General features: G+C 36.3%; 1 long non-coding RNA gene across 5 annotated transcripts; it reads right to left on the bottom strand.

Moving 5' to 3' along the window:
- Positions 1–1,498: 1,498 nt before the first annotated feature.
- LOC122306827 lies at positions 1,499–3,376 on the bottom strand. 5 transcript variants are annotated; one of them, XR_006241536.1, is made up of 5 exons: positions 3,229–3,376; positions 3,022–3,095; positions 2,570–2,834; positions 2,016–2,368; positions 1,499–1,910 (listed from the first exon to the last, which is right to left on the bottom strand). It is a non-coding gene; the product is annotated as an uncharacterized LOC122306827 (long non-coding RNA). The 5 variants fall into 5 exon arrangements; XR_006241538.1 differs by having other exon boundaries at positions 2,570–2,813; XR_006241537.1 differs by having other exon boundaries at positions 2,570–2,895; positions 3,022–3,372.
- Between the last annotated feature and the right edge of the window lie 8,884 nt (positions 3,377–12,260).

Here is a 12,260-nt window from a genome sequence, read left to right as displayed (position 1 = left end):
ACACTAAGATAATCAGTTTTAATGATCAATTTTGGAATGCTTAATGGAAGGCAAAGTTAAATCCCTCTCAACACAACAATGACTTCAATTGTGTCTGCCTCGTTCACCTCTAGTTCAGTCTTAGTTGCTGTCATCATAATTGCTCCATTTTTATTTCGCAAAACAACCTCAACTCTAACTTTTCTCATGTTAGGAAAGACTGCCCTATCAACATTTATCTTGACAGTACCATCTAGTGGAGGCAGTAAATGGACAGTAACCTATCACCACACAGCAAGGAAATGATAGCAATATCAAATTATTTTACTTAAGTGATTTGATCGATACGGTCTACGTATTCAGAAACTTTGGCTGATGCTCTCACGTCAACTCATGAACCGTACTAGGACGACGACGGCTCCAGGCTCCACATGCACTGGAAGAATAATGTGTGTAGGCATGGCCCACCTGCATTGACCTGCAAGTACCAAGGGACATTATTTTTTGGACGGTGGATTGAGCGGATCACGACAGTCGTCAAATTGTCGTTTGGTCAACGATAGGAAACCGTAAGTGATGATGTATCTTGTAGTGTAGGTTGAGAGAGATGAAATTTTTTTATTTTAAATAAAAATATAAAATATTATTTTTTAAAATTATTATTATTTTAAAATTTTTAAAAATTAAATTATTTATTATATTTTATATTAAAATTTTAAAAAATTATTATAACACAATAAGGTAAAAAGTTTATATTTTGTTCTACTCATTAAATCTATCTTAAATACTACTACAGCCACGTTAAAATTACATATGGTGACCACATAATAGATTATGAAATTTTTTTTATATTTTCAAATATTTTTTAAAAAAAAGCACAGTATCATTTAATAATGATATTTACTAGTTGCTGGTTGAAAAAGTTTTTCTTGTTGTATGCCGCCTACTGATAATTGTTGGCTTTGTATTCTTTATTTATTTATTCCCTAATTGTTGACTATTTATTTTTGCAAGAATTTCGGTTGACTATTTTGCGAAGCTATAAAATGCACACTGATTTTGCGGTTGTTTAAGTTATGTTGTTTGATTTTTTCACGTGGGGTTGGTCATTTTTTTGGAACCTCACTTGCAGTTTTGGAAAATTTTATAGTTTGAATGAGACCATTTGGTATAAATTTGATGAAAATGAATAATTTTGTTGGCCGTTGGGTAATTGGAGAGTATGATATTTTATTTTTTTGGTTTTTCAACCCTATAAACAATAACACCATTTTCTCATTACATATTGTATTTGTTTATATAATCTTTACAAGTTGTATTTTATATTAGAGAGCTCGTAACAAGCACACAGACAGAGAGCATGGGGCTCCCAGATGGACCGAGAAGATTCAAGAATTGAATTGAAAAAGGAGAACAGAAACCACCGTCACGAGGCCCCAGAGATTTCCGACGATGATTTGTACAAGTATTGTTTTTGAGCTTTTTAACCTTTCTTTTCATAGATGATGGATCTCATGGATGGATGATAATCTAAATCATTATTAATTATTAATAAATGTCTGTAATTGTAAATACGTTGTAAGATGTAACGTTTGGGCATCAGAATTTCTTATGTTCACATTAGATTGCTAATATGAGTCATACGACCAATTTAAAATTATATAAAAACATAATCCAAACGTACGGGAGGGTGGAGAGGACATTTCAGCAAACCGGATTTGACCACCCTTTTTCTTTTTCTTTTTTTACTTACTCTTCCCATGAATCTGGTACAAACACAGACTAGTTACAAACGAGTCCATGAAGCTAAAGAACTCACGTAGAATGCTTGTCGTCGTCATGTTCAATCACACCAACGTGGATATTCGAAACCAATCTACTTCAGCAATGACTTGATCTTTTTCAACGCGCCTTTCATCGAGATAACTATCCTGTAACTCAAAACATGACAGAGCAATCTCTCTCAATCAAAATTCCATCTCCAATAATTTTATTAGGTGTTCCATCTGAACAATTTATAATATAAAGAGAATTACCCGTTCATCTGGATCATACTCCCCTTGATAAGATTGTGGTCGATTGTTCCATCCTTATGTTTGAAGAATATGATTTTCTCATGATCCCTTATCTGCGATGTCGATATACGTTTCGTCTGCTGGTCTCCCATGTAAAAAAGCACTTTTACTAGACGTCCGCCATTGTATTCAATCCCCAAAGTGTCGTAGCACATGTAACTGTGCTCACCCGGTGGGATTGTTAGTACCGTTTCTGGAAATTCGCCATATTCCACTTCCTTAACAACCTTCAGTGGTTCCTTAGAACGGTTCTCAAGTCTGGTGTTTCTCGAGAAAGGTTTCACCATTGGATCCCCAACAAATTAAACAAACAACTACAAAACAAAAAATGAGATCGTACTCATCAATGGTAAAATATATATAATTATTGATAACGTTGCAGTGCTTTGCAAAAGGTTAGAGGAAGAGGAAAACCAGAGCATGCTAGAGAGAGAGCGAGCGAGGAGACGGGGCATGGGGCTCCGAGGGACCGAGATGAATCAAGAATTGAATTGGAAAAGGATAAAAGAAACTACCGTCACAAGGCCACAGAGACTTCCGATGGTTCTGGCCTTAAAAAGTATTTGGCTACCCAGACAAGACCACAGGGACTTCCAATGGTTTGCAAATATCGCCCGTTGCTTGTTGTTAAGGTTGAATCTCCGGCTTGGATCCGGTTCAAGATCAGACTGGATCTGCGGTAATTTGGTGGGTGACGGAGCTCTCTTGGTTCCGACTGTAAATTCTTTGAGGATGATAAACCCTCACTTGATCGGGTCACTGAATCGATAGAAAAGTAAACTGAGAGGGGGGGCCAGAAACAAAGAAGACACGAGAGAGACCGGAGTGAAAAAATAAGAAGCTGAGGAAGAAATAATGTAAATTTATAGGCAAATCAGCAACCAGAGCATGAATTCCAAGAAAACGTAGACAAAAGCCAACAAACCCGTTGTATTAACAAAGAATCCAATCGTGGAAAATACATTACCTTGGTAAGTTTCAGAAACCTCGGTACGAGTCGCTCAAGGAACGAAACTTTTTTGGATGACCATCAACGAACACCTAGAACAGCAGGAAAAAAAAAACTGAAATCCGAATGAAGAAGAAAACAGATAGCAAGTCTTTCACGAAGCAGAGGAATCGTTTTCGAAATCAAAAGGGAATCGGATATTCAGAGACAGTATGCACGAAATACCATGGAAGGGATCGAGAGGAGGTTTTATAAGCAATTGGGTCTGACTGCCAAGTGATTTCACGAAGCAGAGGAATCGTTTTCGAAATCAAAAGGGAAGGAGGTTTTATAAGCGATTGGTCTGGCTGCCACGGAAGCTGTGGTGGTATTTTAAGATGCGTTTTAGTCGCGTATTAATTTATATCAAATACTGATTTATTTATATTTAAAATTTAAATTAATATTATTTTAAATAAAAATTATTTTTTAATCAATCATATTATATTAATATACAATTATATTTATAATTATATTTTTCCTTTGAAGAATGTGTGTGAATATGTCGAAATACCTTGCGAAGGGATCGAGAGGAGGTTTTATGAACGATTGGGTTTGACTACAGGTGGTGTGACTGCTAGTAAGCTGTGGTAGTCAAAAATGGGTGAAGAGAGAGAAAAATAATTCATATCTAGAAGATTGTGTAATAATAGTAATGTGACCATGAAAGTTAAGGCGGCTAAAGTGGGAAATAATTGAATTTTTATTATATCTTTAATTTATTTTAATATATATATGATAAAATAAAAAACTTGATCATCTATACATGAGATATAATTTAATTGCGAGTGAGATCAATAATGATACAATTATAAGGAGACCATTTTAAACTTTTAATTCCCAGCTTTTCCGACCAAATAACACTTAATCAAAATAAAAAGGAGAAAAACAAAAGGAACAAGAAAATAATCTTAAAATATTTTTTTAAAGACAAATCTTCTTAGAACATTGACAATTTGGCAGTGAATTGTGGTCAAAATATTGCCGATGTGGCTTAAAAAGGACCTACCTTAGATTATCCAAGTTCAAAATAGCTGGACCTACTGCATGTGTCCATATAAATTTGTCTGGTAGAGCACTCCCACTTCTAAAATACAGAAAATAAAATATAAACAAAATTAATCAAAAATATTTTTTAATGAATTTTATATTTTCATTTATTTTACATTTTACTATAATAATCTTCTAGATGTAAAAAATCATGTTCACCACTTTTAAAATATTTTTAATTATTTTTTCACCCCGTCTTAACTTTTTATCCGCTACTTTCTCTCTCCCAGGCCCACTAGTCCAACTAGTGGCATTCTTGCTAGTGCATATAATCCACTGCTAATGCCTCTTCAAACTAATTTTAAATGAATATAGAAATATGATAAAATTATATAATATTATATATGGAGAGATATTGTAAATATTAAAATATGTAAAAATATTGTAAATTTAATGGTAGTTAGAGAAAATAAGCACCAACAATGTTGACAGCTAACATGGACCATGATTCGCAGATGTCTAAAATATTTTCATTCCTTGTATAGAACCTCTAGTATTTCCTTCTTTATAACTTCCTTGTAATTCTGCTATGATTTTAAAGAGATACTTGCATTATATTCTTGGCACATTGACTAATATATAAACTCAAACCTCTCGTTGTAAAACACACGAGAGTTTTCCAGTATTATTGAATTCTTATACGGTATCAAGAGCTTAAACATAACTTCTGGTTTTTTTTCTCTGCCGATCTAACACTATCTCTTCACCTCCTTCCAACTTTGTCTCTCCCATAAACATCTATAGCCTCGTTACTATCAAGCTCACACAGGATAATTATCTCCTCTAGAAAACACAAATCGTCTCTTACCTCCATGGTCAGCATCTTTTTTGCTTTGATGATGGAACTATATCTCCTCCCTGCCCAACCATTCCCAATTCTGAAGCAGCCACCTCTCAATCTGCACCCTCCGACATTACCAACCCAAAATATATTTCCTGGTATGATCAGGATCAGATTGTTCTATCTACCTTGGTGTCTTCATTGTCCGAAAACATCCCAGCCCAAATGGTCGGGCTCTCTACTTCAAGAGAAGTCTAGGTTGCCCTTGTGCGAATGTTTGCCTCTCACTCTTTTGCTCGAGCCATACAGACTCGACAGTTTCTGACTTCCACCAAAAGAGGAAACTTGTCAATTTTCGATTATTTCCAGAAAATGAAATCCTTATCGGACAATTTGGTTGCAATTGGTCAGCCTCTTCAAAACCATGAATTCACAGCATATCTACTCGGTGATCTTGATACGTCTTATGAGATCGTCACTTCCATCTCCACTCAAATTGAAAAAATGTCGTCTGAAGCTATGTTCAATCATCTTCTTGCCTTTGAGTTAAGGCTTGAGCAGCAACAAACTGCTCTCGAGACCTCGGTTGCTCAGTGAACATGGCCACTCGCAATGGCTCTCCGTCTCGTGGTGGCAAAAATCCTCAACAGCAGCGTTCCTCACCGAATCAATTTTCTTATGGTTCAAACTCCAACTACAGAGGATGAGGCTGTGGCAATCGCGGGAGAGGTGGTCAACCTCAAAACTCCTCCTCCTCTGATCCGAGACCGCTGTGCCAAGTCAGTCGTAAACATGGTCATACGGTTGTACAATGCTATCACCGTTTTGATCATGCATACCAAGGCACCCCCCACCTAATATGGCAGCTTATTTGACATCACCTTCTTTACCACCAAATGCCAACTGGTACCCTAATACAGGTTCAAAAAATCACCTCACCAATGATTTGTGCAATTTGACACTACAATCCGAACCATATACTGGCAATGATCAAATTCATGTCGGCGACGGGGCATGTTTGCCTATCCAAAATATTGGTTTTGCTACTATCTCAACACCGACTCATTCATTTTATTTAAATCGGTTGCTGCATGTACCTCAGATTAAGAAAAATTTAATTTCTGAGTCAATTTACAAGTGATAATAATGTATATCTTGAGTTTCACTCATCTTCCTTTTTGGTGAAGGACGAGGCAATAGGGAAAGTATTGCTGCACGGCACACCTAAAGATGGTCTCTACACATTTCCTTCATTCGTGTCTCCCTCATGTTCTCCTCAATCCTACCTATCTCAACAGGCTCCTATCGATGTGTGGCATTGCCGGATGGGACACCCATCTTACCCAACAGTCCGCCATCTCATTTCTAAGTTTTCTTTACCGGTTTCGTCCAATAAAATCATGGGTGTATGTTCTACATGTCAACAAGGGAAAAGCCATCGCCTTCCTTTTTCACATTCTCAGTCAATTTCAAATTCTCCTCTTGAATTAATTTTCTTCGATGTTTGGGGTCCTTCTCCTATTATGTCAACAAATGGAAATAAATACAATGTGTCCTTTGTTGATCATTTTAGCAAATTTACTTGGTTATTTCCAATCCCCAACAAATCGAATGTCATGAAAATATTTTGCTTGTTTCAAAAACTTGTTGAACGTCAATTTAATTGCAAAATAAAATCTGTGCAAACTGATTGGGGTTGAGAATATAGATCTCTTCACACATACATTGCAAACATTGGTACCCAACACTGCATTACTTGTCCTCATACATCCCAGCAAAACAGATCCATTGATTGGAAACACCGTCACATCGTTGATACGGGTCTCTCCCTCTTGTCTCACAGTAGTGTTCCCCACACCTACTGGGATGATGCTTTTCTCATGGCCACATATCTCATCAATAGACTTCCCACTACTCCTCTTGGCATTTCGCCTTTTGAAAAACTTCATAAACATGCTCCTGACTTTTCATCTTTAAAAATATTCGGGTGTGCATGTTTTCCATATCTTCGCCCGTTTAATCATCACAAACTTGACTTTAGGTCCAAACGATGTGTTTTTATTGGCTTCAGCAACTTACATCGTGGCTTCAAATGCCTTGATATTTCAAACGGAAAAACTTTTATATTGCAGCATGTAAGTTTTGATGAAAACTCCTTTCCATTCACAAGCCCAAACCCACAATCAATCATGGCTCACTCCACGTCCAGCACATTTACACACCTTCCGCTCCCCCTTATATAAAACAACATACCCCAAAACCCATCCATACCTTCAGTATCTCCCAACGACCTGTCACATTTCTCAAGCCAATTAAATCCAACAACACCAATTGACCAACCCCTCCAAGCATCTTCTTCCTTGACCAGTACAGTGTCTTCTTCTTCTTCTTCAGATATTTTTCCCACAACATCTTCAGACACCTTTCTTATCTCCCCACAAAATACGTTACCATCCCAAGTGTCTAAAGCACCTGCCACTACCGCAGCACCCCCCGATCTTCGCTCTCATCAAATGATAACACACTCTCAGAACAACATCGTGAAGCCAAAGCACTTCACTGATGAAACCATTCGGTATCCATTGCCACAAGCTTTTCTTGCTGCAGGTACTGTTCCAAAGACGCCATCTTGCTACATGGAAGCAAGCAAACACAGTGATTGGCATGTAGCCATGGATGAAGAATTCACTGCTTTGATGAAAAATAGAACTTGGTCTCTAGTTCTTGCCAAACCCAGCCTAAATGTCGTTGGTTCCATGTGGATCTTCAAGTCCAAGCATAAGTCTGATGGCTCTCTTGAACTGCGAAAGGCTCGTCTGGTTGCCAAAGGATACCACCAACAATAACGAATCAACTTCGATTACACCTTCAGTCTAGTGGTTAAGCCTACCACCATCCGGCTCGTGCTCAGTTATGCTCTCTCCAATCATTAGCCAATCCATCAAATAGGCATTCAAAATTCATTTCTTCACGGGAACTTATCTGAAGAGGTATATATGCATCAACCTCTTGGTTATGTGCATCCGAACTTCCTAAATCACATATGCTGCCTGCACAAGGCACTTTATGGACTGAAACAAGCCCCAAGGGCCTGGTACCATTGGCCACAAGAACATCTTTTCTCTCTCAATTTTATAAACTCGAGCTTAAACACCTCTCTCTTCATTTGCAGACAAGTTTTGACTTCACTATTTCTCTTGGTGTATATTGATGACATTTTAATAACTGGGTCGAGTCCGTTGGCTATCGCACAACTGATTACTGATCTTAGCCATGAGTTTGCAATCAAGGATTTGGGGGGACTTAGTTATTTTCTGGGCATTGAAGCAAAGACAGTTGCTGAAGGACTTTTGCTCTCACAAAGCCGGTATGTCTACAACATTTTGAGACATAAGAACATGCTTGAAGTTAAACCTGTGTCGTTACCAATGTCATCCTCCCAAAAGCTTTCTTTGTTCTCAGGTGCTTCTTACCTAGATACCTCCCATTACCGTAGTGTAGTTGGAGCATTGCAGTACCTATCACTGACTCGTCTGGACATCTCCTTTACAGTCAACAAGGTCTACCAATTCATGCACAAGCCCACTGAGGAACACTGAACAGCATTGAAACGGATCCTTTGGTACCTCAAATTTATGATCAACTTTGATCTTCTCATTTGACCAAGTAAATCTACTCAACTGTCTATCTACTCCGATGCTATTTGAGTAGGATGCCTGAATGATCGCAAGTCCACCTTTGGTTTTTGCCTTAGTGAGTACTGCTCGATAGCGCATGCCACAGTTGAGTCTCTCTGGCTACAATCCTTAATGCATGAAATTGGAATTGTCATATCTAAGTGACCAATTTATGGTGTGACAACATTGGAGCCACATATCTCACAGCCAACCCAGTCTTTCATACACGTACTGAACACATTGAAATAGACTAGCACTTTGTCAGGAAAAAAGTCCAACAAAAGTCACTGAAAGTTTGCTTCATTTCCAGTAAGGATCAGCTAGCTGATGGCCTCACTAGACCATTAGTCTCAACTAGATTTGCACTTCTTCGGACCAAGCTCAACGTGCATCCCTTCCCAATGAGCTTGCGAGGGCGTATTAAGGAAATAAGCACCAACAACATTGACAGCCAAGATGGACCATGATTTGCAATGTCTAAAATATTTTCATTCCTTGTATAGTACCTCTATTATTTCCTTCTTTATAACTTCCCTATAATTATGCTATGCGATAGATGTTAGGATCTTGGACAGACTGTAAAGAGATTCTTGCATTGTATTCTTAGCACATTAACTAATATATAAACTCAGATCTCTCGCTGTAAAACACACGAGAGTGTTCTAGTATTACTGAATTCTTATAGAGGCATGGGTGCCTCAAAGATGAGAACTTTTGGGGGCTCATATTGCGATTCCCTAATCATTTGAATCTGCACAACTAGCTTGTTGGAAAATACATTTCCATCCTTGAATGAAAATATGTGGGGATGAAGAATGATCTTTCTTCTAAATCATTCCAACTCTTGTCTATCCATGCATGTCATTCTACTTATTATCCTCACACTACACACCAACATGTGATTTGTCATTTTTGTCTTTATATTTAAACATATATATTTACGTATCAATATGTGTGTGTTTAAAAAAAATAACAAAAATGACAAACCACGTATTAATGTATAGTGTAGGGGATCGATGGCAATTAGAATTTTTCTTGTTTTTTATTCTTGTTGATCAATAGGAAGAAAACGTAGTTTGTTGCACATTACTTTGTTTGCACTATATATCTTCTATATATAAAAAGTGTGTATGAAACGGAAAATCTTGTTTTAACAGTTTTTCTTGTTTTTCCGTTAAAGTTAACACCGTTTGTTTTAACGGTTTGGCACATAAAATGAAGACATAAATGTTGAGAGAGATAGCATTCAATGTTGTTATATGATTTATTAATCTCAATAATTATAATACTTAATAGTTTATATAATAATAAGTAATTAAAGATTAGTTATTATATTTTTCTCTTTTTCCTTAACATATACACGTGTATTAGGTGCATAAGACGTGAATCCCTAAGTATAATATATGTGTATTATACATTTCATTAATTCAGATTATTGAGTATTCCAAATTTAAAAATCTCATATAATATATAATATAAGTGTGTTTAATCAAAGTGTTTTTTTTTCCATGGTAGTAGGACGTAGCTTCCGCTAAGTCATATTCCATACGTGGGCTTGCTATGATAGGCACGTGACAAAGGCCGTGATCCTTGAACTAATCAAGAAAGAGTAAATTCGGCCAACAATTTCAAAATATATTTTATGATTTATATATATGCTATATATAGAAAATATTATACCACAAATTTTATAAAAAGATTATGTTTTAACTTTATGTTGTCCCTGATCGACTCAACCAACAGCAAAATAAGAATTTCAATGTTGTCTCTATTGATTGTCTACAGGATGACATAAATTGATGAATTATAATACAAACATCAAACGACACATATTTTAAACTACCGTTTGTGTTAGACTTTTATTAAATTTTTCGTATATATCTTTGCTAAAATTATAGATGTTATAAACATGTATTGGATTATATGATACTTTGAACTAATTTTTTTATTTTCTCCAATATGCCTTAAATTATTAAGTGACATCAATAATTTTTATAAAATATATATTATTTTTTACAAATAATCATTTCATAAAATTAGACAAACGTGCTTTGCACGTTACTCCCACCTAGTATATATATATATATGCTTGTATAAGCACATTATTTGTTGCAAATGATTGATAATTGTCAACTTTTGTTAACTCGTTTTCCCTGCCGATTATTAATGACCATATATAGTACACGAGGAAAATAATTTGGCTTTGTTACTTTTGCAAATCCTCGATCAGCAATTGATGCCATCAATGACATGAATGGCAGGGCATTGTAATGTTCTCAGTTATTTGCTTTAACTGTAATATTATTTTCCATAAAAATAAAAATAAAAAGATCTATTTCTTCTTCTTCTTATCATTGGCTTGAGATTTTTAAACCTTTAACATTATGTAACTTTAATTTAGACAATTGATGGGCGGGTTGTTAAAGTAATTAAGCGAATTGAATGAGGAAACGGGGTGGAAGATCGAATTTTAATAGAGAGCTTTCAACGCAAAGAGAGGCATCAACTGCATGGGATAGAGTTAAAAATCAAGAAAGGGATTATGATCATGACAGGAACCAGTATCGGGATCAAAACAGTAATTGTTCTAGAGAGCATGATCGATTTTATGACCATGATCATGTAGGTGGTCATGACCGAGTAAGCTGGAACCCTTTCCTTACTGGAGATAGAGATCAAGACATGCAGGGATATGGTGAATAATGGCCAAGAACACAGCAGAAACCATGAATTAAGGGGATTGAGAAAGAGACCAAGATTTGGATCTGGAAAGGGAGTGGGACTGAACCAATGCTCATGATAAAATTTTCAGCAATGCATATATATATGGATCCACAATCAAAGAGATAGAATGGGTATAATCAATCCTTTTTTAATTTAATTCGTCGCTATTATCCAAGTTCAAGATCAAGAGAATTGATTCATAGTGTGCATTATTTTTCATCTGTAAAGTCAAAATCTTGGCATTATTTTTTGTTTTAATCAATGTTTTATGGATGCGCTCAGAACATGTTTTTATCATGTTTTCTGTACAAATATCACTTAACCAAAGAAAGAAAAGGAAAAAGGCAACTACTTATATGAATCTTCTGAATTGTCCCTCTTTACAAAAGGAAAGAGAGACTGAGCTTGTGTGAATTTCATCTCGTATTCATGTTTAGTTTTTACACCTGAAAGACTATAGAGAAAATCTTGGAAATTAAAGTGCACTAGACTTTGCCCCCTCAGACAACCAAGAGTTTTACGCTGCACCATAAATTACCGAGTCTAACACATTACACCCTCAATTTACCAAAACTGACACTTTGCACCCTCAATTTAGATCTGGCCGTTAAGATTATGCCACAACACTTATTTTTCATTTATCTTGACTGTCAAAATTGGACGAGAATGTAAATTATAAGTTTTGGTAGTTGAAGGGTGCAATGTCTTTTATAGTTGGGGCTGCCAAATGCAGAAGTCTTGATAACTTGAGAGTGCAAAGTGTAATTTTTCAGAAAATGTACGAATGAAAACCCAAAAGCCTCAAGTACTTGCTCAACTGAGAATCCCTAGGGGTTGGCTCACGTTGTAAGGGCCTTGGTCTTGGTTGTATGCACACTCTAGGCCTAAGGTCTAAATCTTCTTGAGTGCAAACAATTTTTTATGGCCATCGGCTTAGGAGAACTTTCCCTTGAATTACCCGAGGTGCACTTGAGAAAAAATCTTTG

This window comes from Carya illinoinensis, chromosome 4, assembly GCF_018687715.1.
Source record: "Carya illinoinensis cultivar Pawnee chromosome 4, C.illinoinensisPawnee_v1, whole genome shotgun sequence".
In the NCBI taxonomy this organism is placed as follows: Eukaryota; Viridiplantae; Streptophyta; class Magnoliopsida; order Fagales; family Juglandaceae; genus Carya; species Carya illinoinensis.
This window is presented reverse-complemented; position numbering and strand designations above follow the sequence as displayed.